The sequence below is a fragment of the Balaenoptera borealis genome (genome assembly GCF_965194805.1).
Source record: "Balaenoptera borealis genome assembly, chromosome: 4".
NCBI lineage: Eukaryota > Metazoa > Chordata > Mammalia > Artiodactyla > Balaenopteridae > Balaenoptera > Balaenoptera borealis.
Genome location: NC_138861.1, coordinates 32,554,014 through 32,580,561, shown reverse-complemented (window position 1 = coordinate 32,580,561; position 26,548 = coordinate 32,554,014). Strand labels below are relative to the sequence as shown.

The following is a 26,548-nucleotide window of genomic DNA, read 5'->3' as shown; positions in this document are numbered from 1 at the left end:
CCAGCTCCATTATTCTAGGCTTGCTGGGCAAGTATTTGCTAGAGGGAAGGTCAAGTAGAACATTAAGGATTTGATCTGTGTTTACCCTCTAAACAGGAAAGGTGAACTCTTGTTTTTCTCATTTCGTTTTTTCTAGATTCCTTGCCTTTAATATTTCTTAATAAGGAAACTCTTTACATTTCAGTAGTACAAATGAATTTTTTAAATCTTTGTGTTAACCTAGGAACCAAAGCAATCTCTAATAAAAGTAAGCAGGCCTTAACAGATTTACATTTGGACTCTTTAATTAAAGCTTTTAAAGGAGAAATCTTTAATCTTTTGTTTACTCCATTGGCATTTTATAATATTTGCATATCTATTACTATAATGAATAATGTAAAGTACATTATTTCTAAAAGCATCTTTGTAATAATTTTCAAATCTATGTGGTCTAAAGGCTAATTTTCAAAGTTGTTGTTGCGGTCATATTATTTTATTAATGCTTGATTGTATATATTTTCTATTATTTATACAATTAACAGAGTATAAAGGCAGAGGAGCTAACATTTGTTGAAATTCTTCTGTGGTTCAGGCATTCTGCTGAGAACTTTTCACACATCACCAATTTGATTTTCATAACAACCCTGTAGGTTAGTTATTCTTTCCTCTGTTATAGATGAGGAAACTGCCTGCTGGAAAAGTTAAGTTTCTTACTTGAGGAGACCCTGCTAGTAACAGACAGAGCTTGGATTTATACTTAGGTTTGCCTGCATTTGGAAAGAAAAAAGGATAAAAAGGGAGATAAAGAAAAAGGAGAGAGGAAGATGAAATTGGAATGCACCCTTTGGAAAGCCAAAGGAAACCGAGGCAAAGTCAGTCCCAGTCTTAGAAATGCAACCTTGAGCGTGGAAATGAAAGGAAGAGGCAGAGCCAGGTGTGGTGTCACTGGCTCGTGGCTGTCATGGTTACAGCTAGCTAGCTGACTGTATGCCAGGGAGGAAGCCTGAAAACTCTCTGGATTTTCCTAAATAAGGTCTTCAAACTTTCCCCACATCCAGCCTTCTAGTTAAGCTGTCTTTGGGACCATGATATAGAGCCATTCCAAGTTATACAACTGAGAGAGCATTGAACCTTTGGATGGAGGACCAGGGAAGGAAAAGGCCTGTTTGTGTGGATATTGCACAAAGAAAACCAATATCCGTGTTTATTGTGTGGGAGGTCAATCTCAAAAAGATTACGGCTACCAAAGGAGGAAAAATGTATATTTGACATACACTATTGATTTTTATTAATGTAATCTTGTCAAATGTCATAAAGATTTTTTTGAATTTAGTGTCTGCTTCTTTTTTCTTTGTGGATATAAAAATATTGACTTTTATATAGGATTGTTGTAATAGTTTGGCTCCCCAAACTATTTTTTTTCTTTTAAAGATACGGTAGAAGAAAAGGGGATTTCAGGTCTTTGAACGACCTGAAATTATATACAAGATTTATGGGAATTCATTAGGAAGGTGTATTTTTCTGGAGCTGAGGCTCCACCACTTTCATTGGCTCCTTAAAGTGGATTATGAATCAAAACAATGAAGAGCCAATACTCTAAAGTTTTACCTTTCTCAACTCTGAATTTTCTACCAAAGTGATTTTTCAGGAATTCATTGCTATTGCTTGCAGCAGGATTATTATAACTTGTAAAAAGTCTTATACCATTTCCAGGTAATTTTGTTAGCCTTCTGACCAGTTAAAGATGTTCAGTTTGCTATATAGTGTTTAAGCAATAGAAATGTATCACTGCCTGAATACAATGATAACAATGTTAGTGCTTCTTTCTTTTTTTTTTTTTTAATTTTTATTGGAGTATAGTTGATTTACAATGTTGTGGTAGTGGTTCTTTCTTACTCTTATCCTGATACCCATATATGTGGCCCTTCAACTGTAGTTCTCAGTTTCTCGTTGTGGGGAAGACCCTAGAAGTGTGTGTGTGTGTGTGTGTGTGTGTGTGTGTGTGTGTGTGTGTGTGTGTGTGTGTGTGTAGAGGGGGGAAGAAGAGGAAGAGCAGGGTCTAGATAAGCCAGGGGAGGGTCTTGCCTTAGTCTAAGGACGGATATTGCCCCAGCTGCTCCCTTCCTTGCAGATGCTTCCATCAGGGAGCCCTTCCTGGGATGCTCTGTCATGTAGAGCACACAACTCTGACAGCTAAATCCCCTGGTTCTCCCTTGTTAATTCTCCTTCCCTACAGGTGAATGGAGAGAATAATTGGGTCCAAATACAGAACAGTGAGTAGGCATTTCCCTTTTGCGCTATAAAATTCAGCTATCATATAATTTACAAGATGTGGACACGACCTAAGTGTCCATCAACAGATGAATGGATAAAGAAGATGTGATTTATATATACAATGGAATACTACTCAGCCATAAAAAAGAATGAAATGTTGCCACTTGTAACAACCTGGATAGATTTGGAAGGTATTATGCTGAGTGAAATAAGTCAGACAGAGAAAGACAAACACTGTCTGATATCACTTAAATGTAGAATCTAAAAAATAAAACAAACTAGTGAATATAACAAAAAAGAAACATACAGATAAAGAGAACAACCTAGTGGTTAGCAGTGGGGAGGGGGAAGGACGAGATAGGGGTAAGGAATTAAGAGGTACAAACTACTATGTATAAAGTAAATAAGCTACAAGGATATATTGTACAACACAGGGAATATAGCCAATATTTTATAATAACTATAAATGAAATATAACCTTTAAAATTCATGAATCATTATGTTGTACACCTAAAACTTATATAATACTGTACCTCAGCTACACCTCAATAAAAATAAATAAATCAAATCAAATCAATTTCAGCAGTTCTGATAGGATGGTGTGGCTAATCATTAGAGATCATGCACTCCACCCCACTTATTAAACGATCGATCGTCAGGATATTGGCCCTCAGGCTAGGAACTGTAAACTCCTCTTCCTTCCTATTCTCTATTTTGCAAAAGAACCACCTCTGGTCTCTCAAATAGGGCCCTGCTTGGGTGTAACCTGTGAGCTTTAGGAAGAGGGTGCCATATGCCCTCTGACTTTCACCTATTAATCTGCTCTCACCTGTTTACATGCCCACTGTCCCCTCCCCCCTCATTGTTTCCTTGATAAAAGTCAGTATTCCTCTCTTCTGACAACCCGCATCCTCGTGGCAAATTCCATGGAGTCGTCATAAAGGCATCACGTGGTTTTGCTTTTGAAAAATTCATACATTTATGGGCTGTTCTTTTCAGAGCCCTGCTGTTCTCATCCATATGATTCCAATTTCGGGGTGTACCCCGTGACTTTTTCATAACTTCAATAGCTTGGGTTGTACCCTTGATAGAAATATCTATGATGAATTATGATCTGTCTCTCTTTTCTTAGTGCCAGTAAAAACTTTGGCTAGCAGAGGGCATCTCTTTGTTTTATATTTTTTTGGACGTTTCAGTTTGTCACAGGACTGAATGCAATTGGATGTTACAGCTGTACTAAACTTTAGCATGTGTGCTTTTAACGGCCACTTGCAGATTTCTATTTCTGTGTGCTTGTAACCCATGTTTTTTAAAGATGAACACAGGGATTTTATAAAGTCCTTAGATGAATTCATTTTTTCCTTGCTCTTACTCACCATCTAGATCTTTGTCTTACAGGATCCATAATTCCTACACAGAATGGGAGAGAGTATTTTCAAAAAGCTTTGTAAATGGGGACAATCATCTATGAAAGGGCCTTGGAAATGTCCTTCAAATAGAACGTAAATGTCAAAGAGGGTATCTGGTCGTATTTAAGATCATGTACGGCAGATAGAGTTTGATAAAAAGAAATTCTATATTGTCTTTTATTATAAATTATATTTGGGGTGAAGGAGTTTAAACATTTCTGGTGGTTGTTATCTTAAAGGACTTTCTGGAATAGAAGGAGACCCAGCAATGCCATGGTTTTTAACTTCTTTGAGACTGGTTTTCAACTGAAAATGGACATAGTTCCCCCTACCCACCTCACTCGTTTATCATAAGGGCCAAATGAGATGCTGAAAGTCCTTTGAAAGCCAGAAGTGTCAGGTTTAATATGGTATTAGGATTCCGTGTTTCCAAATGAAGTCCTCTCGTCAGAGTATCATCCATCTACCCAGCAAAACCGGGAACAACTCAATGACAGTATCAAAAGTCTACTGGGCAGCTATCGGCTTAGTGGTAGCATGTACCAAGTAAAAATGGTGTGTAAGTAAAACGGCCTCACCCACAAGGAGCACATGTTCACTGAAAGAAGGAAGGAAAGAATGAGAAGAAAAAAAGGAAGGAGAGAGGGAGGGAGGGATGGAGGAAGAAAGAGAAAAGGAAAATGAAGAGAAGAGAAAGGAAAAGAAAAATGTTTTGTACAGTAACTGTCTGGGATGGTAAATTGTCAGGTCCTTAGTTTTTTAAATCTAGGTGAAACTGACTATTTCTTATTTCTTTGGAAGTAGTTTAATACCTTATTTTACATCAATCACAGAGTTAAAAATAAGCGTAGGTAGTTCCAAGTACTTTGAGATTTCATGTACCTTTGGATTCCATGTACCTTGTTACGATTTCATTGCAGGATAATCCAAGTAGGAAACGAGAAAGCCTGCCTAACTGTTCTTGGGGGGCCTTTTGCCCAGGTACAATCAGAGGAATCTGGCTTTATGGAAATGAGTGCAAATTGAGGTAAAAAGAATTTGATGTTGCTTAGTTTAAGGTAGTAGGGTTTTGTGCTGAAATTAAGAGGGAAAACAAAGATCCAGGCGTTAAGAAGTATCAGATCTACAATCCCTAACACCTGCTGAAGGATCTGGAAAACCTCTCTCTGAAAGACATTTCTTTGGAAACTTTTTCTTATTTTCCTGGGCAAGTCTGGTCCTGACACCAGCTAAATAAAGGAGGGATTAGTACCTGGATATTTAAGAACTCCTGGCATTTAAAACTCAAATAATTATTTTTGAAGGGATTGAGGAAGGAGGGAAGAGGGCTATTGTCTATATTGTAAAGGGCAATTTTTTAAAACATTAAACATTTAGGAATATTCTTCATTGCACAAAGAACTATCTTTTCCCAAATATTATGAAACTCCTAGCCCTTTCAGTCTATCTTTTTTTCTTTCCAGCTTTGATGCAGATGTAGTTTATGTTTATAGAGATACATTTCATTCCTATGAACAATGATTGTAGTTTTTTTTAAAGTACAATGTGATAAATGGAAACTGGCACTTGGCCCCAATCTCGGGACAATAGGGAGTGGTGGGGACCAGGGCAAATTGGGGAGTCCATGCCCTATCGAAATACCTAGCCACAGGCCAATATTTACATTGCAATTGTATTGTATGGTGTCACCATGATGCATATTGTTATAATTTATAAATATATACTGTCAGTTGAATTGTATCAGTAGGGATGTTCATTCCCTGATATTCATTCAGCATGTTTGAAATTAGCTCCAAGGTGCTACGGATTTAAATAATCACACTTTCCACAGAGAAGTGGTTTTCTGGTAACAGGAATGGGATTCTGGGGCTTGATGGAGTGTTGTGTCCTGTGTCCTGTGGTATAAACAACTCTGGAAAGACTTGAGTTCTATGTTGAAACCAGTTTTAACTGGTAATGGTGTGTGTGGCTGATTTTACATGACCAAGACCAGATTTCATTTCAGCTAATTAAATAAGCACTCAGTGAGATGAGAACTGAGCAATGTTTGTTTAGGACTAGGAGAACATGGGTGAATAAATGATAACAATGTCCTGATTGGGAAAGGTGTTCTGGTTTCCTCAAAGTCTTCTTGTGTTTGAGACATCTTACGTTAATGTCTTACATTAAGGCAGAATGTGGTTGCACATTTAAATATATTTGCAACTGAACAAAGGTACTGTTAATGTTTGGTTTTCTTTACAAACAAGACCTATGACAGGTGTCTGACAGGGAAGTCAGCCAGAGAAGATTAAGGTATAATTTACCCCATCCCTCTAAATCCCATTCCCCTTTAACCCATTCCGTATTATATATTATTCATACATTTATCAATACTCTTGAGTTTATATTTTCAGCTGGTACTACCTCTCGGGACAGCAGTCAAGTGTTTAAGAGTGTAGACTTGTGGTTAAGAGCGTAGCTTTGGAGCCAATACCTGAGCAGGTCCTACACAGGGCACTGTGCACTTAGAAAAATGCATCCCTTCTGAGCTGTGCCACTGTGAAGACAGCCCCCAGGGCAGAGCTGGGGCTACATTTCAGCCCCACCCATCTCTCTTATCCAGGTACCTTTATGCAAGGCACGAACAGCTCAGAGATCTAGAATAGCCTCGTATTTGAGTTTGAAACCCACTTGTCACTTCCAAACTGGTGTGGTTTGGGGCAAATGGTGTTTCCCTACCTCACACTTCTCATCTGTAAGGTGAGGATGAAAGTAGTGCCTATATATTGGAGTTGTCTATATTTATAGTTGGAAAGTGTTGAGAACAGCCATCGGAACCTAGCAAGAGCTCAATATGTCATGGTGATCGTTATAAGGAGTGAGAGTGGGGAGTTTCAACCTATGGCATTTGGCTCCATTCGTATTGGGTGATGGTTTCTATTAGCTGGAAGAGGTGGAAACTGAAAGTACTCTTGCTTCTTACTGGATTCAGCCTTGAGGTCCAATGCACCAGTTAAGGAACAGTTTCACTTCACAGTGTAGTGGGAAGAGAAGAGGATTTGGAATAAGTTGGCCTGTCTTCAAGTCCCGACTCTACTAACTTCATGTTTACATGTAGGTATAAGGCGAGAAAAATAATACCTACTCAGGATTTTCTCTAAGATCAGCGAGTAATCTTGAGAGCACTGAAGCGCTCTGCAGATGTTCAGTTTAGTTTTACTATGGGATCGCATAGGGTTTTAGACCAGGTGTTACTTCCGCAAGACAGGCACCAGCTTGCAAACCATTTACTCTTTTGTGAATCAGTCGTTTCAGTGGTTTCAAAGAAGAAAACTTCTGGATTTTGGCAGTGAGATTCCTCATAATAGTTAGCGACCTTCCTTAATAATAACAATACGTAACACCAGCCGAGCGCTTACTGAGAGTCTGGCACTCTTACTTGACCATCACAATGACCCCAATAAGTAGCACTTAACATTATCCTCATTTTGCGGAGGAGGGTTCTGAGCCTAAGGTCACACACGCCGCCGGTAAGTGCTTGAGCTGGTGGGGTGTGAGCCCAGGGCACCCTGCCTTGAGTGCACCTGCGTCAGCACTCTGCAGCCAACTTCCCTTTCCCCCTTGCGTTTCCCCCTCAAAAGCTAGTTTAAGTGGCCCCATGGTCTGAGTAAGAATGTGGCTGACCCCCTTTGGATAAAGGGCAGGTGTTGGTATCATTTAACTTGAGTTCATTGAGGATGGACAAGTAACGCCTGATTGATTGCTTAGAATAGCAGCTCAGAACGTATGCAGGGCGGACAGTGGCTGTTCCAGCAGTGGGAAGGGTGGTCTGCAGTGTTCTCCATGTTGAGGTGGGGCGCACCCACCGTTCACACACGCTCCTTGTGGTGTTCAGCTGCTTAGCATTGTTTCGGGGGTCTTGGGGTGCAAGCAGATGCGTGTCCTGTTTCTTGTTGCTATCTCGGTGCCATCAGATCCATTCTTTGTCAGGGTATCTGACATCTGATTTCCTCTGGTTCCAGCAGTTAGAGGGAAGGGCTTTCTCCTGACTAGGTGATCTTGGTCTCAGAGTGGCCAGCTTGCACACACCAGGCTGTAGGAGAGACGTTAATCACTGGAGTGGTCTGATGATGACCCTTGCAGGCTTACTAGTCATATCCTGGACTGAAAGTGAACCTCAAGGGTAAAGCTCTGTGAAGTTATGGGAAGAGACCAAGTGAGTGGAGGTTTCTGCTACCTAACTAGGAGTCCATGTGGGGGAAGACATAATCCCTGCCACTCACTAATACCAAAATTTTTAGCCCCAGAGAGGCCACAACAAAATGTCTGGGTGAGTCGGTCTTGATATCCCTCCAAAACAGAGTGCTTGCTCAGATCCAAATGAAATAATTGCTCAAGGGGGATTTTCACTAAGGAACACAGCAAGGGAGAAAACCCTGTTGCATCATTATTTCTATTTTGAAAACCAAAAGGAAGGAGAGAACAGCCTGTTAAATGGAACTGAAATTATCATCTCCCTGGTGCCATATTGGGCTCTTGGCTGTTGTGATGGACAAGCTGAACTTTGGGGGTGAATCTGAATGCAATCTTATCTTCACACCATCAGAATCCTCTCATTAAAGCTGTAGGGATTTGTTCAGACCATGCATATCTCTAACATATTAGGAAAAACACATTAGCCAATATCCATCTTTACCATCCTTACTCTTACGAGAGCTTCACATTCTGAAGTCCAGTGACGTGGTGTTGCTGTGTAGTCATGTGAAAACTGAACTTTCACCTGAGAGAGAGGGTAACCAGTTAATGGCAATTCCATAGCTATGGTGAATAAGGACTGTGTGACATAGGGACCACCCAAAAAAGGAGGAAGAGTAAGAATTAAGGATATAGAGGGACTTCCCTGGTGGTCCAGTGGTTAAGACTCCGAGCGCTTCCGCAGCAGGGGGCACGGGTTCGATTCCCTGGTCGTGGTCGGGGAACAAAGATCCCACATGCCACGTGGTGCAGCCAAAAAAAAAAAAAGAAAGAAAGAAAGAATTAAGGATACAGAGGGGAACAGAGCAGTGATGCCAGGACCCCAGAATGGCACTAAATGCTGCTGTTTATTTGCCTTACATATGCCTACATTCTCATCAAAGGAAGTAGATTTCCATCTTTTCTACCACAGCTGACTTAAATTGAAAGCTTTAGGAGCATTGTTACTTCTTACTATTTAAAGTAAAAACAAATAAAAAAATTCTTCACGTAACTCAGAAACTGCTTGAACATGAGAGAATTGTTTCCTTTCCCCCTTATATTGGGTTGTAGCCAACGTTCCTGGCTGACCTTGAACGTGGTATCAAAAGAATGTGCCTGAGGTATGTAGCCAGTGACCTTTATTATCACTATACACGTTGAGTGGAAGGTGTTTACCATATTACAGTCTATCTTAACTTCAGGCATATAGAGTCTACTTGTTTTAGCTTTAGCCTTGGCAACAGGCCAACTGTTAGAATGACTCCCGACACTGAACTTGCAAATGCTTTAAAAATAAATGGCCAAGACATCTCTACTACGTTTTTCCAGTAGACTCTGGTTTTTAAAGAACATCATATATGGAGAAAGATTTTAGTTAGAAAAGGGTACTACTGCTTCTGTGTAATCAAAGAAGGGCGTTAGAGATGTAAAAAAGAGGGCAGCTGATGTTTCAGGGGCATGCAGTAGTTGGATGAGCTTTTTTCTTTTTTTCCTTTCCCTATTTTTACTTTCTGGCTAATTCATCACTCACTTTATTCATTTATTCATCCATTCACTCCCTCCCTCATTTATCTGTTGAACAGGTATTAGGCACTTACCATGAGTTAGGCACTGAAGATGCAAAAATGTATGACATCATCCCTTTGCCTGGGAAACTGGATTCAGCAAGAATCTGCACAGATGTTTAATACTGGAATTAGTTTCTTGGGTTTTGTTAAGACCTAATGAGAGAAGCTTTGAAATGCAGATTGAAGTGTGTGTGCCCTCCATGGGGAATTGTTATTTGTGCTAAATGGAGAATATACCATCATGGATGGTCTACGCTCTCATCCCAGTATATGAGTGGTTTGAGACTGCCCCAGGCTCAGGTTTGAGAGTCTGCAAGTGGGCACAGGAATGGGGCCGGGCTGCTTCACAACTGTGGGCAGCAACGCAAAGAAGGAATCGTTGGTGAAGGCAGACTCAGGGGCCAAAGAATCTGACTCGTCAGAGGCTTGAACAGCAAGTCCAAGGCAAAGAGTCTTCAACTGGAGCGGAGACTAGAGGCACTGCCCCTCAAATGTATTAACTAATTACAGCGGTGTTTGGCAGCTAGTTTTGTAGCTAATTTTGCAGCTGTGAACTGCTGGAGGTCTGTGTACACTCTCAGTCTGAGTTCTCTCCAGAATTTTGAAATTTGATGTTTTCATTTTTATTATGTTAATAATTAATAGTGTGAATAAAAGTCAATGCAAGTTATTCTGGGTTATCGGAATGACCACCTTTTGACTGACACGTGTTAGTGATCAAGTTAGCACTTGGATTTACAACTGTGATGGCCCCATATCAGTTGTTTTTGAGCCATGGAGAAAGTGGCGGAGGCGGCTTGAACAGCACAAGATGCATTGGGCCAGAATAAGGTCAGATGATTTCACAGCACTCTACACAAAGGTGTCCTGAATCTGAATAGAGGAAAATGGCTGTAGAGTCACTGCATTGCGCAACAAAAGGTAACTAAGTATGCCGACTTCCACTCAGCCTGTGCAATATTCCTGCTCCAAGCTACAAGTTAGTGTCAACAAAACAACCCAGTCTTTCACAATAAGTTAATGTGGTTATTTCAGACTTCTATTGGTTTCATAATTTTGCTGTATTTGATTTGTAAACATATTTGGGTTTTATAATTGTGAATGAGTTTCGAGCATGAGAAGTTTATACTTGGTTTAATGTGTGTCGGTGTTTGTCACACCATTTTAAGGAAAGGTAGTACTGAGGGGGTTTGTGAGAATGTTTCTACCTTTAAGGTCCATAATTAACATTTGGGAAACTTTTGAGAAGAGGCTGTAATTGCTGACCATTACCAGCTCTCCCTCACACCTCCCCTAATTCTTGAGGTTATCGATTATTAATGTGCTGAGCAAAACCTGCCTTTGACACAGTCACAAAGACACTCTCTAAAATTTAAATAAATTTTGAGTAATAATATATTCATATGGTTCAAAAATCCAGAGATATTTTTTTAAATGTTTATTTATTTATTTATTTGGCTGTGCCAGGTCTTAGTTGCAGCACACAAGATCTTCCTTGTGGCATACGAGATCTTTAGTTGTGGCATGCAGGACCTTTTAGTTGTGGCATGTGGGAACTTCTTTTTAATAGCAACTCATAGTTGCGGCATGTGGGATCTAGTTCCCCATCCAGGGATCGAACCTGGGCCCCCTGCATTGAGAGCACGGAGCCTTAGCCACTAGACCACCGGGGAACTCCCCCGAAGATATTATTATAAATCTACTATACTTCAATTTTTAAAAAATGAAAAAATAATTATTGAAAAATCCAAAGATATTAAAAGGCCTGCAGCGGAAAATGTCTCGGTCCCATTACTCTTAGTAACCACTGTATTCATTTTTTGTGTATCTTCCCCAGATCCTTTTTGCACATTCAGGCAAATACCAAATCTAGCTTTATCCCACCCTTCCCCCAACCCTTTCCCCAACCCTTCGTACAGAAAGGTTTCCTGCACCACCAGATTCTTTCAGCGAACATGTATCTTCGTGTAGCAGGACAGAGGATGTCGCCATTCTTTTTATTTTCTTTTGTACGGCTGCCTATTATTCCATCAATGTCATCATTTGTTTAACCACTTCCCTATTAATATACATTTATACTGTTTTCAAACATTTACTATAAAACTAATGCTGCAATAAATAATCTTGTCCATGTCATTTAGCCAAGTGAAACATCTGTAGGACAAGCACCAAGAAGTGAAATTACAGGGCCATTGGGTCCATGCATTTGGAATTTTGATAAATCTTGCCAAATCACCCTCCCTTGAGGTTTCACCAAGTTTCGCTCTCCCAAGCAATGTGTGAGGAATGCCTGTTTTCCCAGTCTTGTTCAAGAGAAAGTGTTATCAAACTTTGGATTCTTGCCATTCTGATAAGTGAAAATGGTGTCTCAGTGTATTTTTAATTTGCATGTCTCTTGTAAGTGATGTTGAACAGTTTTTCATCTATTTACAAGCTATTTCTATTTTCTCTTCTGTAAACTGTCTTTTATTGTTCTTTGCCCATTTTTTATTGAGTGGCTGCTCTTTTTCTTACCAACATTTAGGAACTACTTTTAGGGACGCGAGCCCTTTGTCCGTGACCTGAGTTGCATCTTTTTATACCCCTAGTTTGTCTTTTGACTTAACGTATAGGGCTTTTGCCATGTAGAGGTTCGGGGGTTTTATGCAGAAGAATATATATATATATATATATATATATATATATATATATATATATATATATATAAAATGTGGTTTCTGAATTGTGAGGCATAGTAGAAAGGCTTCCCACTCCCAGATTCAAAGGGAATTTTGAAAGAACCTTTCAAAGATGTTGGCTCACTGGTGCTGATTAGGTTGCTGCCCTGGGCTACATCATAGCCCCTTGACCTCCATGCTCACTATGGCTCATCCTGTGTCATTCTTGTCTGTGGCATAGTTTTGGGGGACCTAAAGCTGGACAAGGGTATTTTCAGTTGCCTATCGAACTACTAGCAGACCAACTCTGTCAGCTTATATCCTGTTTCTTTTTCTTGGGCATTTTTTGAGAGGGTAGTAAGAGGGAAAGGTAGAGCAGAAATGGCCAGCTGACCCTGGAAACTGTGCAATGACCTTCTTAGTCATGCCTGTTTGCATCAATCAGGCCATTTCACAAATATTCCGTCACTTGTTACTTTTGTGATTTTTTTTAATTAACTTTTTTCTCCAGAAAGTAATGCTACTTGTATAGTTAAAAAAGTAGCACTTTGATCATTAAACTTGACATTTTTATGGAGTTCATGCATTAATATTTTCTGATTTCAGTCATTCTAAGAGCCTGTCTAGATTGGAAGGAAGCTGTCAAAGACTGGGAAGTAATGATGTGAATCAGTTAGTTTGAGCCTGGCTCTGTTGGTGATGCCTTCTTATAGTAAACCCTTTAAAGAAGGTTGTAATGATCAAGTTGTAGTATATGGACATCTTTTTCTTTATGCCAGCCACCCAGGGTCTTGAGAAGGGAAGCTGCGAGTGCATGGCATAGAAGGGGTAATTACTAGGAGTTATTAGAGTTTGTAATTCAGGACGCCATAACCACTGAGACACAGTAAGGCCTTTGTCATTTGAAAGAACTCTAATGCATAGGTACCATGATTTCCATCATACAATGTAATCTGATAGTCTAAGAAAAATAAAAAGCTCACCCCCCTCCCAAAGGAGGTCAAAAGAAATAAAGAAGAGAGAGGCAAGGTGGGGGGGTCGAAGGGGAAAGAGAGGGAATGAGAGGTGATGAGAGAGAACCCCAAAGAGTCATTAGCCATAATTCAGTGACCAGGGAGGAGAAATCACTGGCAGAATCTAATCATCTGAGAAGGAAGGAAGTGGGGGGGATCACAGGCACACGTCGGGGAGGGGGTGGGCCGGGGAAGGTGCTGACAGTTCAGACAAAACGGTGATCGGAGCCTTTTCAAAGTAAAATGAAAACAAACAAACAATTCCAGCATTTAGCAGAAAATAAGGGTTTAATTGTTTTAATAACAGTAGAAAAGTGAAAAGAAAGTATAGAATGGTATCACTTTAAAGAATTATAATTAGGCCAGAATCATAGCGTTATCTATCATATATTAGTTGCCAGACTGGTTATTCTCCAGTAAACCAAAGGTTTATTAAGATCAACATAACATTGCCATGACCCAGCCCAATACCAGTCATGTGTTAAGTCACTATGTAAATGTTTCTGGATGAATGAATGATTGAATGGTAAATGAATCGTCTGTTTGGGACATATTTAGGTCTCTGACCTCAGTTCAGACTGAATAAAGATATTTATGGTCTTGGCTTTATTGTGACCGTGATTTACCTGTTTGTAGAACCAGATGGAAAGGTTTTTGGAAAGGATTTCAAGACCACACTTGGGTGCCGTTTACATTGCCCCGGCTCCTTCTCTATCTCTGAGGTTTGGGGGCGGGGAGTTGTTTTCTTTTTCCATTTATGGGAAATGAATGAGTGGAGTTGTAAAATGATCAGTGATCAATGGAACGTCTCAAATGACCAAATACCTTTTTTAGCCCTGGCATCTGTAGTGGTTGCTTTGACAAACAATAATTGATTCATACACCCATGTGATATTATGTTCTCGTCCTTGATTTTTATGTCATTGGGAGCTGTTGTTTTTTTTTTAAATAAGTTTATTTATTTATTTTTGGCTGCATTGTGTCTTCTTTGCTGCGTGAGGGCTTTCTCTAGTTGCAGTGAGTGAGGGCTATTCCTTGTTACGGTGCGTGGGCTTCTCGTTGAGGTGGCTTCTCTCATTGAAGTGGTTTCTCTTGTTGCGGAGCACAGGCCCTAGGTGCGCGGGCTTCAGTAGTTGTGGCTCGCGGGCTCTAAGGCGCAGGCTCAGTAGTTGTGGCACACGGGCTTAGTTGCTCCGCGGCATGGGGGATCTTCCCGGACCAGGGCTCAAACCCATCTCCCCTGCATTGGCAGGCGGATTCTTAACCGCTGCGCCACCAGGGAACGTCCCTGGGAGCTATTCTGATTGTTGAAGGTTGGCCTGAGTAAATCTTTTCTCATCCCCCAAAGGTCCCCTGCTTCTATGAATTGGGCATCAGTTATTACTTCCATTGTTTGAAAAAATAGGCTCTAGGTCTTGTGGGGATCCAGGACAGGGGAGGAATAAATCCTGGGTTGGAGATGGGACAGTCCAGCCCTGGGAGACTGGAGGAGGAATTTAGACCCACTGAGGCTAGGCGCGTTGTCTGAGAAAGTCTCGGTAAAAGGCAGCCAGCTAAGACCAGGGCAGAGGTGAGCAGATGTTAGCAAGTAGGGAGATTGTGTGCTCAGGGAATTGGAATGTTGGGGGCAGGATACCAAGCCTGGTATTCAGCCACAGGGGAATAATTCTAGACACTGGGTCAGAATGATCTTGTTATTTAATAGGACCAGCAGGAAGATGGCGGTTCCTCAAATACTCTTTGCCACAAAACAGAGCCTATAGCCAAGTGCCAGGGTTTTATGTTCCTCCACTCTGGGGTTTAGGTAGCTGGAGAAAGAGAGGAGATGAAGGAGTTCGTTTGGACCACTGCAGGCTCACAGGCTTGGGGGCCAAGTCAGGGTCAAAAACAGGCTAATCAGCACCCCAGCTGTCTCTCGCTTTCCAAGGTGATGCCTGTTGTCAGTGTTTCATCCTAACTGTGAAGCATCTTTATTTATGAAAATTGCTAACAACTACACAAGTGGGGGTTAAGGAGAATACTGTAATTTTTATGGATTGTCAGTTAAAAAAAACCAGAAAGGATGCTGTGGGATCTAAAGTACATAAGGACATTGGGTCTTCGTTTCTGTGTGAGGGCTTTCTCTAGTTGTGGCAAGTGGGGGCCACTCTTCATCACGGTGCGCGGGCCTCTCACTACCGTGGCCTCTCTTGTTGCGGAGCACAGGCTCCAGACGTGCAGGCTCAGTAATTGTAGCTCATGGGCCCAGTTGCTCCGCGGCATGTGGGATCTTCCCAGACCAGGGCTCGAACCCATGTCCCCTGCAGTGGCAGGCAGATTCTCAACCGCTGCGCCACCAGGGAAGCCCCAGGACATTGAAATAAAGTTGAAGTTTCTGGAAGCTAGAAGTCCTTATTTTTACTCTTTTTATTTATACTACTTCCCTCTAAGCATCCTCAACCCCCTTAAAGAAATTATTCTAGAAGCTGATGCAGTAAAATGAGCACAGGCTTTGGAGTCTTACCGCCCTAGACCCACTGACTGGGGCTGCCACCCAAGTGGCTGTGTGCCCGTGTTCTCATCCATCAAATAGGGCTAAGAGTTGCATACATGTCATAGGATGTTGTGAGGATTAATTAGAAAGTGCTCTATGTAAAGTGATTAGGATAGCAGCTGACATATGGTCAACGCCATTATTGGCTTTGTTTGGTTGTTGTTTTAAGGTCAATTGGAAAAATACACATATGCTTGGCATATATAGTACATTTCATTCCATTTCTTCAACCAGAGTATAAACAAGGCTTCTAGTGGAAACATAAATTCTGTTCCCCAGACCCTTAGGATCTCTAGGGTCTTCTCCACCCTTTGGGCCTAGTTGTCTGTTGCCAGTTAGATGCTAGGGTAATTCTGCAAACTTCCTTCGAAGGCTGGCTGAGCCCTAGCGAGGGCACTTATCTCAGAGAGAAATCACCTTCTAGGAACTAGGAAAGGAGTTGTGTGTGTTGTCTGGGCCACAGTGGCTCCCCTCTGGGTGTCCACACAGGAGCTGGTCTCAGGTCTCAGTCACAAGGGTCCATCATTCCATTCTGGAGAATAAACAGAAAATACCAAACTGTGAGGCCTGAACTTGCCAGTATTGGTAGAAGCTTTGGGGCCACCTTGGAAACCAGTTCTTGAAAGGTTAGTCCCCTCCAGGAGAAGGTGGATGAAGGAGGCTTCTCCCTAATAGAAATAAAAACAGCAGAGATTTTGCCACCTTCCCTGGGGCGGACCATCTTACCTCCCAAGGAGCACAGTGGCACTCGGTTTCCCTTGCTGCACCTGCCAGCCCAAGGCCCTTGTCACCCTGTGAGTGGGAAGCAGCTTAGTGGACTCTCTTGGCCAGTGAAACGGATCCTGACTTCACTCACTTAATGTCTCTGAGCCTCCATTTCCTCATCTGTGAAATGGGGATTTCATCTGGGTTTTTTGCAAGGATTAAAGAGGTGATTCTGTGTAAGGACAGTTCCTAGTATAAAAGAAGGGGCTCAATTAATCTCCTCCTCCTCATAAAGTTTCCTAACTGGTTTTCCCGCTTCCGTTCCCACTTCCCTAACGACTGCATGCTGCCATCAGAGGGATTTCTATGCAACGCGTGTGACTCCCCAGCCCCCAAAACCTTCCCCAGTAGGGTAAAGTCCAAACAGTGCAGCATGGGGCTGCCCAGCTACAATCTGATCTCTATTCCAAACCCGCAGTCATGCCCCAAACATGCCATGTGCGTTCCCACTATGCTGGGTCACCTTGCCACACGTGGGCAGCTGCAGCCAGGAATATGACTGAACAATTCCCGAGTGCCAGGCACTGTAAATGTTCCATGCGCCTTATCTGCTTAAATCCCCACCACAGCCCTGTCAGGAAGATACCATCATCTTCATTGCATGGGTGAAGAAATTATGATTTTTTTTTTTTTTTCAAATTATACACCTTGCTGCAAGGTCATGACCCTAGGATGCAGTCAAACTGGGATTCCATCCAGGTTCCTGGTGCTTTTAAGTGCTATCTTCTACCAAGCCCAACACCAGGACACTGTTCGAAACACTCTCTCACATGAGCATCCCAGCCCTGGTTAATCGCCCTGGAGCATCTATTCTACGTACCCTTGAACTGACCAAGCAAATGAGCATTTTATTTCTGTGAGTTTTTTTTTTATTTTTAATAAATTTATTTATTTTTGGCTGCGTTGGGTCTTCGTTGCTGTGCGCGGGCTTTCTCTAGTTGCAGTGAGAGGGGGCTACTCTTACGTTGCGGTGCACAGGCTTCTCATTGCGGTGGCTTCTCTTGTTGCGGAGCACGGGCTCTAGACACTCGGGCTTCAGTAGTTGTGGCTCACAGGCTGTAGAGCGCAGGCTCAGTAGTTGTGGCGCGCGGGCTTAGTTGCTCTGTGGCATGTGGGATATTCCTGGACCAGGGCTCGAACCCGTGTCCCCTGCATTGGCAGGTGGATTCTTAACCACTGCGCCACCAGGGAAGTCCCGAATGAGCATTTTAATGGTTGCTGTTTGTATGTGCTGCTTCTGTCTTCCCAGTTGGATCCTTGTCTCCCCAAAGACAGCAGAGATAGATTGTGTTTCCAGTGCCCAGCAAAGAGAGCTACGGGAGCTCAGTGTACATTTCATAATGACAAAGATGAAAACCCGGCCTCCAGGAATGAGACCGTATTTATTCCTTCACCTCTTCTAGAGACTAATAACCATGGTGACCACTTAACTAAGATTCAAAACGTAACCATGAGAAGCACTTTTTCACCTACCACTCAGTCTCCTTTGTAATGTAAGATGGAAGTGTTATGACCTAAAGCTCTTTTCATGCTGTCAAATTAAGCATTATTTTAAAAAAATCCTGCATACATTACATGGACAAGATACTCCACGGTTTATGTAGCACTTCGTTGAACAGTATGTCATCTGATCTACTCAACAACCCTGGGAGATGGGCAGAGAAGATAAATGATTCTTGACTTAGTGGCAGGAAACTGTGGCTCAGAGAGGCCAAGTGACCTGTCTGAAGTCACACAGCTCGTGAGTTAGGGAAGCCAGAACTTGAATTCGCCACCTCTGATTACTTTACACAGCCCTGGGTGGGCACTGCCATGTTAGAAACGTGCCCATTCCCATCAAGGAGATAGACCACTGCCATCCAAATGTTTCCCTTGTATTGCTGGCACTGTCCCAAATTTAAAGGAACTTAGTTTTTTTAGGGGTTTCCCTGATGATCTTTTTGGAAATTATTTGAAATAGGCATGTTGGTAATTTCCTAATCATTTGGCTTGCTAATTGTTAAAGTGTTCAGTCATTGTGGTGGTTTATTCATTGGGCCTTCTGTGGAGGGCCAGGAGGCCTGAGAGCCTGGGCATTGGTTACATGGGGGCCCTGACTCACTTTTCCTCGGAGTCCATTCAGAGGAGTGAGGGCTAATGATCAGAGAGCCTAAAACTTTTACAAGGAGGGGATTTTTCCGTCCTAATAAAAATTTTCCAAGAATGAGCCCAAAGAGAATCAAAGATCAGGCAAAATGTCACATGAGTCACCTCCCCATGTACATGGCTAGATGTATTCTTTTCCTATTAAAAAAAAAAGAAAAATATGTACATTGCACTTAAATAAAGTAAAGCACGTTTAGCGTAACTTTATAGACAAACTCTTGGAAAACTACATATTATCAACTCGAATGATGTCAGTATGTAACAAAATTAAACATATAGAAATTTTGTAATGCGCTGAAAGGTTTTTGTGCTTTGTTTAGTCTATCCAGAGCTTTCCACCTATTTTCACATCATAACACACTTAGGAATTGGTAGTATTTACAGGGCACATGGGGTAAGTGCCCACCCAGCTGCCCTAAAGGGTTGAAGAGTCTGTGTGCTGCCCCATGTGTGTCACCATCTCCCGGGGCACCACTGGGAAGCCCTGTCCTGATAGACAGAGAATTAAGGGCTGGGCACTGGGGGACCCAGAGCCCTGCTTTGCTGTCTCTGTCTCAGAGAATACACTAGTTGCACTGGTGGAAACCCTGAGTGCATGAAGCACACGCCTCTCCCAATCTTATAATCTTCACGCTTTGACAGAGCCATGGAAAGAATCTGTTTTCCTGATCTGTGTTCTAGATTTCAGAGGCCCTGGCCCTCGACCAGCAAAGAAGAAGTTCTGAAGCTGGAAGTGCTGTGCTGGGGTGCCCAACACTGCCCAGTTCTCAGCTGGGCCTTTGCCTCACTCAGGGCCTTGTAGCCAGTATCTTCCTTGACGTCCCTGTGTCCCTAGTTGTAGCTGACATGCTGCCGGGAAATTAGTCTGAGAGCCGTAAATGAGATGATGTCACAACAGGAAAAGGGGAGGCATGTCTAAAAGGATAAGGGCTGGCGAATTAGCCATCAAGGGAGAATCACTGACATTCTGGAATTGTCTATGTAATAGCTGTCAAACAGGAAGCCTGTGCAGTTTGAAGAAGCATCTTAAATATTGTTCATTTACAACTGGAAAATATTTAAAACTTAGGCTTTTTCTCCCTCTGTTTCTCCCTCTTCTCTCTCCCTTCCACCCTGAACCAATACGGGTGACAGAAAGAAAAGTTGGGGCAAAAATCTTCTGTCTGTATCTTCTGGATTCAGGGAACATATGGTGACTCTCTACAGAGTCAGGATGTTTAGGGTTGCATAAAAGAATCTGAGGGAGATAGTGTGGAACTGTTACGTGTTTTCAAAAACTGTACTGGTTGAGAAACATTGGCATAAATGGAGTTCTTGCCTGTGATTATATTTTTTTAAAGTTTTAAAATACTGATTTTGATGTAATCCTGTTCTTTTGTTGCATATTGTGTTCATTAAATCCGAAGACAGAAATCAAAATTTGAGGGTTTTTTTTTTAAGAGCCTCCCCTACTCTAAGCTCATTTTAAATGAGCAAGCTTTAAATGAGCATAGTATAATATGTGTGTATGCATATATATATATATGTGCATACTATATGTCTGTATATGTATGTATGCATATACATTTATGTGTGCATGTGTCATTTTTGCTTAGAGATTAAGAAGCTAGGTACAGAAGATGTAATTCAGGGTGAAAGAAACAAAGTACGACCTTCACTACTTTCAGTTTCCCCATTCCTTGATAAAACAATAATATGAAAAATAATTCCCCCTACCTTTCATCTTTCTTCATCAGTCTCTGCTTGAAGATATATGAGTCAAGTGACTTTGCTGGTATTGTATAGTTGGTTGTCATACTGCTCTCTATGTCTATTGTGTCTGGTTTATAGTATGAAAAAAGAACAATTTCTTGGTAATGACTTAGAAGTCACTTTGCAAAAAAATGCCCCCCCCTGCAGTATACTGCTTTTATTATTGCCAGTGAGCCTTTTTTTTTTTGCCATCCATTATTGATATTTTTCAGAGTAGTTTACAAGGACTTTCCAGGCCATCCCTGAACTATTTCTTAAGAAATCTTAATTGGGTTTAATATATTCCATAAGGGACTCACCTACATTTGCAGGTCATTAACGTATATTGAAAAACACGTCAGGTCATAATACACAACTTGACGAAATAAGGGCATTACTTGCTACCGCACACCTGGCTTTGCAAAGTCAAACCATCTTTGGCAGATTTCCTGGTTTGGTTTCTCCCACTTGTTGGTGCCATGGTGTTCTTTTTATTTTCAGATCCTCCCAGCTTCGTTTTCTCTTTAAAGCTTTATCTGGACCTTAGGTGAAGATTGCTTTCACTCGATTCATCACAAACTGAAATGTCTCTGTGAAGTAGCCCTTAGTCTTGTCCAGGTGACTTAAGGCTAAGCTAGAACCAGGATTCTTCTGAAGAGTGCATGCCAGTGGAGTTGGATGCCCTCAAAGGGGTAAAGTCAAGACAAAACACCCAGTGATCAAGCCAGGCTGCTACTGTACCTCTCCCCTGTAAATAGCCTGATTGTTTTAATTACAGTTCTGTAGCCGCTATTTTTATCTGTTCTGGAGTATTTGGATGCAAGTCTGGAAAGCGTATTATTAAATTGCTGTTAATGCCTTGGCACTCTGTTCTGTAGCACTTGCCTTGCCAGCGTACAGAAGGGAACATTTATTCAGAGCCCATCTTAGATGGAGCCGGGGGGTAGTTAGGGTTTTAGTTGGACACTTTTGGTTACAAGGACCAGAGACTCAAGTTACCTCGGGTACCTAGGTTTCCTTGCCAGGATACATGCGACCCGGAACCGGGCCTGGAGAGCTGACAGAGAGCCTGTGACAGCTGTAAGAAGTGGCTCCCCGCCTTTCCCTTGGCTCCCTATCATACCCACTCCTCTGTGCTCTGCATTTCTGCTCTCTTCTCCTGAAGACGCCAGGCTTCCTCAGCCTCTGCTGTGTATCTGTTCTTTTTTTTTTTTTTTAAACATCTTTATTGAAGTATAATTGCCTTACAATGGTGTGTTAGCTTCTGCTTTATAACAAAGTGAATCAGTTATACACATACAATATGTTCCCATTTCTCTTCCCTCTTGCATCTCCCTCCCTCCCACCCTCCCCATCCCACCCCTCTAGGTGGTCACAAAGCACAGAGCTGATCTCCCTGTGCTATGCAGCTGCTTCCCACTAGCTATCTATTTTACATTTGGTAGTGTATATATGTCCATGACACTCTCTTACCCTGTCACATCTCACCCCACCCCCTCCCCATATCCTCAAGTCCATTCTCTAGTAGGTCTGTGTCTTTATTCCCGTCTTGCCACTAGGTTCTTCATGGCTTTTTTTTTTTTCCTTAGATTCCGTATATATGTGTTAGCATACTGTATTTGTTTTTCTCTTTCTGACTTACTTCACAAAAATATGGAACGCTTCACGAATTTGCGTGTCAGCCTTGCGCAGGGGCCATGCTAATCTTCTCTGTATCGTTCCAATTTTAGTATATGTGCTGCCGAAGCGAGCACTGTGTATCTGTTCTTTAGCTCAGTGTTTCTGCCTCTGTGTCATCTGGCTTGTTTGCTGCCTTCCCTTCTCATGGAATCCTTTCAGCTTCCGCTTCTGTAGCTACTTGGCTTTCCTCTTCCTCTGTCTCAGCTCAGATTCCCTTGAGAGTGTGTGATGGGCCGGCCTCATCTTCCACTTAGGCCCCTGTGTGTTTGCCCTGATCGTAGTCACGGGTGAAAGGCAGCCTTATTTTATACAGTGTGACCCCATGCATGCATGCTAAGGGTGACCAGTTCTTAGGGTGGCTGGTACCCATGACGGAAAGTAGCAGGAGCTGACTGGTTACAGAGTCTCATCTTTTATGAAATCTTACTGGCAGGATCTTCCTTATGATATTTTGTATTCCTTTAGTAGTTCTTTTATTATTGCTTTATTATAATATATGCACCTTGTAAATAATTATGAATACAAAGTTTTATAAAGTATAGTTCTAACAGCATAACAATTACTTTTGAAAATATAGTTCTAACAGTTAAAAGAGTTCCTAATTTCTTCCCTATGGGGCATCTCCCCATACGGATGTCATTCTCCAAAGGGAACCATTATTAACAGTTTGATGTACAACCATCCAGGCATTTCCAGTGTAGGTATAAACACATATTGCCTCTTTATTTGCCTTGCTTATGTGTAACTAAATGCAACACTGTGGGTACTTAAAATATAATGAATACACAGTTTTAAAATATAATGAGTACTCAGTGATGAAAGTTGAGAAACTAATTTCATTCATTTCACTTTTATGGTTTTTATTTTGGGACTGTAAACTTCCTGACTTAAAGATAAGCTAGTTATTAAAAACACCCAATCACTACAACTGAGTTAAGCCCTGTGTGTATTTGATACACACAAATATGTATCAATTTGTTGTATTGCTGTGCTTTATATGCTAAAGGGAAAAAAATGAACTTTAAAAAAAATTACTAAAAGACAAAGCCCAGACCCCTCTCCATCGGAGAGTGTTTTAAGGATGCCATTCATTTAAATATTGACCCGAAACTGGCATGTTGCATCCTAGCAACAAGATTACTAACCTGTGGTTGCGAAGAGCAGCCTTAATGTAAACACAGTAACCATCTATTTACTTGATGGCTTACTTGATCTCTCTTTGAGTAAATAAAGCCCAAAGTAGAAGGTTGGAAGTAATTGAGAAAACAACAAAAATTTTTTTTATATCATAAAAGTATTGAATGTACCTTCGAGAAACTTTTGGAAACAGAACAACACAAAAGAGAGTAAAATTGTTTCACCCACCAAATATGTTAATTTTTGTAATCTTTAATAATAATGTTATAATTCATAGCATAGACAATATTATACTTGTAATTTGACAGAGTGGGATCATATAGAACAAAAATTAGAGTTTTGTGGGGTTTTTTTCCACATAACATACTAGATATGTTTTGCCATCTCATTAAATAATTATTCGAGGACATGAGTTTAAATGTCTAAATATCATTGTATAGATGTACTATAATATATATAGACATTCTAGATCATTTCCTAGATGTAATTTTATTTTTTTTAATTTTTAATTTTTAATTTTTAAAAAAATTTTATTTACTTTTGGCTGCGTTGGGTCTTCGTTGCTGTGTGCGGGCTTTCTCTAGTTGTGGCGAATGGGGACTACTCTTTGTTTGATTGCCAGGCTTCTCATTGTGGTGGCTTCTCTTGTTGCGGAGCACGGGCTCTAGGGTGCGCGGGCTTCCGTAGTTGCGGCGCACAGGCTCAGTAGTTGTGTGCACGGCTTAGTTGCTCCATGGCATATGGGATCTTCCCAGACCAGGGATGGAACCTGTGTCCCCTGCATTGGCAGGCAGATTCTTAACCACTGAGCCACCAGGGAGGTCCTACCTAGATGTAATTTTAAATTCATAACTGTTTCTATTTCGTGATATTATTTCATTGTGGAGAAGGGGTTAGGTGAATTAGGAGAAGGGTGGGCAGTCATCTTGGGACAGTAAGTGGCTCCTGCAAATTCGGCCCACCTGACAAAAGGAGTCTGAGGAACATCTCGCTTAGGTTTCCTTGAAGTGGTGGGTGTGGCTTATCTGTTAGAAATAGTGGGCTTCTCACCAATGAATTGCTCCCACCATCACCAAAAGAACTCCTGCGTCCTTGCTCTCATGGCTGACCTTGGCCGGCCTTGAGCCATCAGTTTCAGGTGTTCAGACTTGCCTCCACAGACAAGATGAGAATCAATATACTTTCCCATCGTATACACGGAAGCGGCTGTAAATATAATGAATATGCATCTACCTTCCTCTTCCTGGGTTGAGGGCTTATTTGAGGATTTGGATCACAGAGGTGCCTGGAGTGCTTTTGAATAAATTCAGCCCATTGTCCTCATTGGTCTGTATCAGAGCAGACTTGAATCCCTGAAAAAAGTCTGAGAACAACAGCTTGCCTGTGGAGATGAAATCACCGGGGCACTGCCGGGGTCAGGGCTGGCCCCTGGGTATGTGACCCATGCTGGTGCACAGGGAGCTGCATTTAGAAGGGCCCCAGCCTTGGTTTAATGTTCTACTGTGGCTGCCTAGGAATTCCTAAGAATTTTTAAGCAAGGGAACATGCATTTTCATTTTGCACAGGACCCCAAAAATTATGTAGCCGGTCTTAACTGGGGTGTAAAGTAAGGTATGAAAAAGATATTTTAATGGTTCCTTCTCAGACACGGAAGAGAAGGAAAAATCAATTCCACCTGCCCTCCCTTTTTGCAGGAGAAGAAGGTGCATGTGACTTTAAGAGACTGGCCTGCAGGGTGAAATGGAGCAGCTCCTGGAAGACTTGGCCTTCAGGGGTGCTTGGAAGATTTGAGCAGCACAGAACTAACTGGCTGCTTGACAGAGGCTCTGCAGGAGAAATGCTCTTCCCATTTCAGTTTTCTGCGCAGTCTGTTTAGTTATAAACTAGCCTGTGCTTTATCTTTTGTGATGGAAAATATGAACGTATATTTTGAGCCCTAACTTTCTGGGTACTTATATAAGCATGAAATTCAAAGACCCTGTGATCCAGAATGAGTTTGAAATACTACAGAGGGGGGTGCCCCGCCACTGGGACCTTGTCATTCTACCCCCTCGAGCCTGCTCCCCTATCGGTAAGAAATGAGTCAAGGGTCTCTTCAAGAATCACCTAATAGACTAGTTCAGATTCTCCACACTTATTTATTTTTATTATTTTTTAAAATTGAAATATAACTGATGTGCAATATCATGTTAGTTTCAGGCTGATTCTTCACCGCGCTTTTAAACCTAGGCCCCTTGAAATAAATATACAGCGAAAACCTCATGCCTTTCCCTATTCATGTATTCTTGCTTTCAATTGAGAAATGATTTTGTGGGATTTTATTTTAGTTTGCAGTGGCAGAGCTATAATTTTTTTCATTTCCCAAATAAAAAGTTATATCATAGAATTGAATGTACTCTTTAAAACTATACGTGATTCTAGTAAACGCGGTCCCAAGAATATTGCTGCGCTCCAGCCTCCCCTTCCCTAATTCGGTGCTGTTTAAAGTGCTGGTTTGCAACCTATTTGTTTCAACTGCCTTGAGCTAAAGAATAGAAATTGAGATTAAGCATTTAGAAAGCTAGAGCCATTTGTCTGTTGAATTAAATGATGAAAAATTGGAGGCTTGTATTTTCTTTGTCTCTTTTCATATTCTCTAGCTCTATTTTTGTATTTCCTAGGCACTGTATTTTACAGACGTCTCAGTGAGCAACATACTGGAAACTAAAACCAAACTGATTCTTAACCACAGTTTAAGAACTATCCTAATTGACAGAATCAGCAATGTTTTTCCTACACTAGCAGAATTCTCATTAATCCATCTTTCCACAAACAGAAACAAGTTGTGTGTGTGTATGTGTGTGTGTGTGTGTAGACGCGCCCCTGCCCTCTAGTAACTTGTCCTATTTCACGGCAACCGTGATGTGAGATATATCTGGCTGGACTAGGGTCCTGAGAGGCAGCTGTGAAGGTGAGAGGGGAAGAGCTGTGTGTGGCCTTTTTCAACCAATAATCATGGTTTGAACTGTGTTGAGAAACCATTTTTACCTAAATATGAGAGAGGGGTTGGAAAAGAAGCAATACTTATGAAAACAAAAACACTCCCAGACTGTTCTAAGCTGAAAGTAGAATTCCAGTGTTGGGATTGGTCTCTCCCTTTTAGCCAGTTATATACCCCTGCTTGAGAAAGGCTGTTAGGCTCTTTGAGGTTATGACATTGAGAAAACACATTGCTCAACACATTCTCAAATATTGGTCTCCTTTCGTTGTCCGATTCTTAGACAAGTTTAATTATTTATGGCCAGTTTGCTAGAACTTGTTATATTGGGTTCTGCGGGGCAGAGATGAATAAGCTCTGAAAATAATTCTTGGTTTCTCCCAATGTCCATCAGGTTGAAAACTTTGTGGCCCATTTTATAAATATTCAGCATGATGTGCAGGACATTATTCCAGGCTTTGG

At 41.5% G+C, this 26,548-nt stretch overlaps 1 protein-coding gene across 3 annotated transcripts in view; it reads left to right on the top strand.

The window, feature by feature from the left end:
- Nucleotides 1-26,548, top strand: part of TBC1D9 (TBC1 domain family member 9) — a 110,839-nt gene that overhangs the window by 15,496 nt on the left and 68,795 nt on the right. The window lies entirely within an intron of this gene.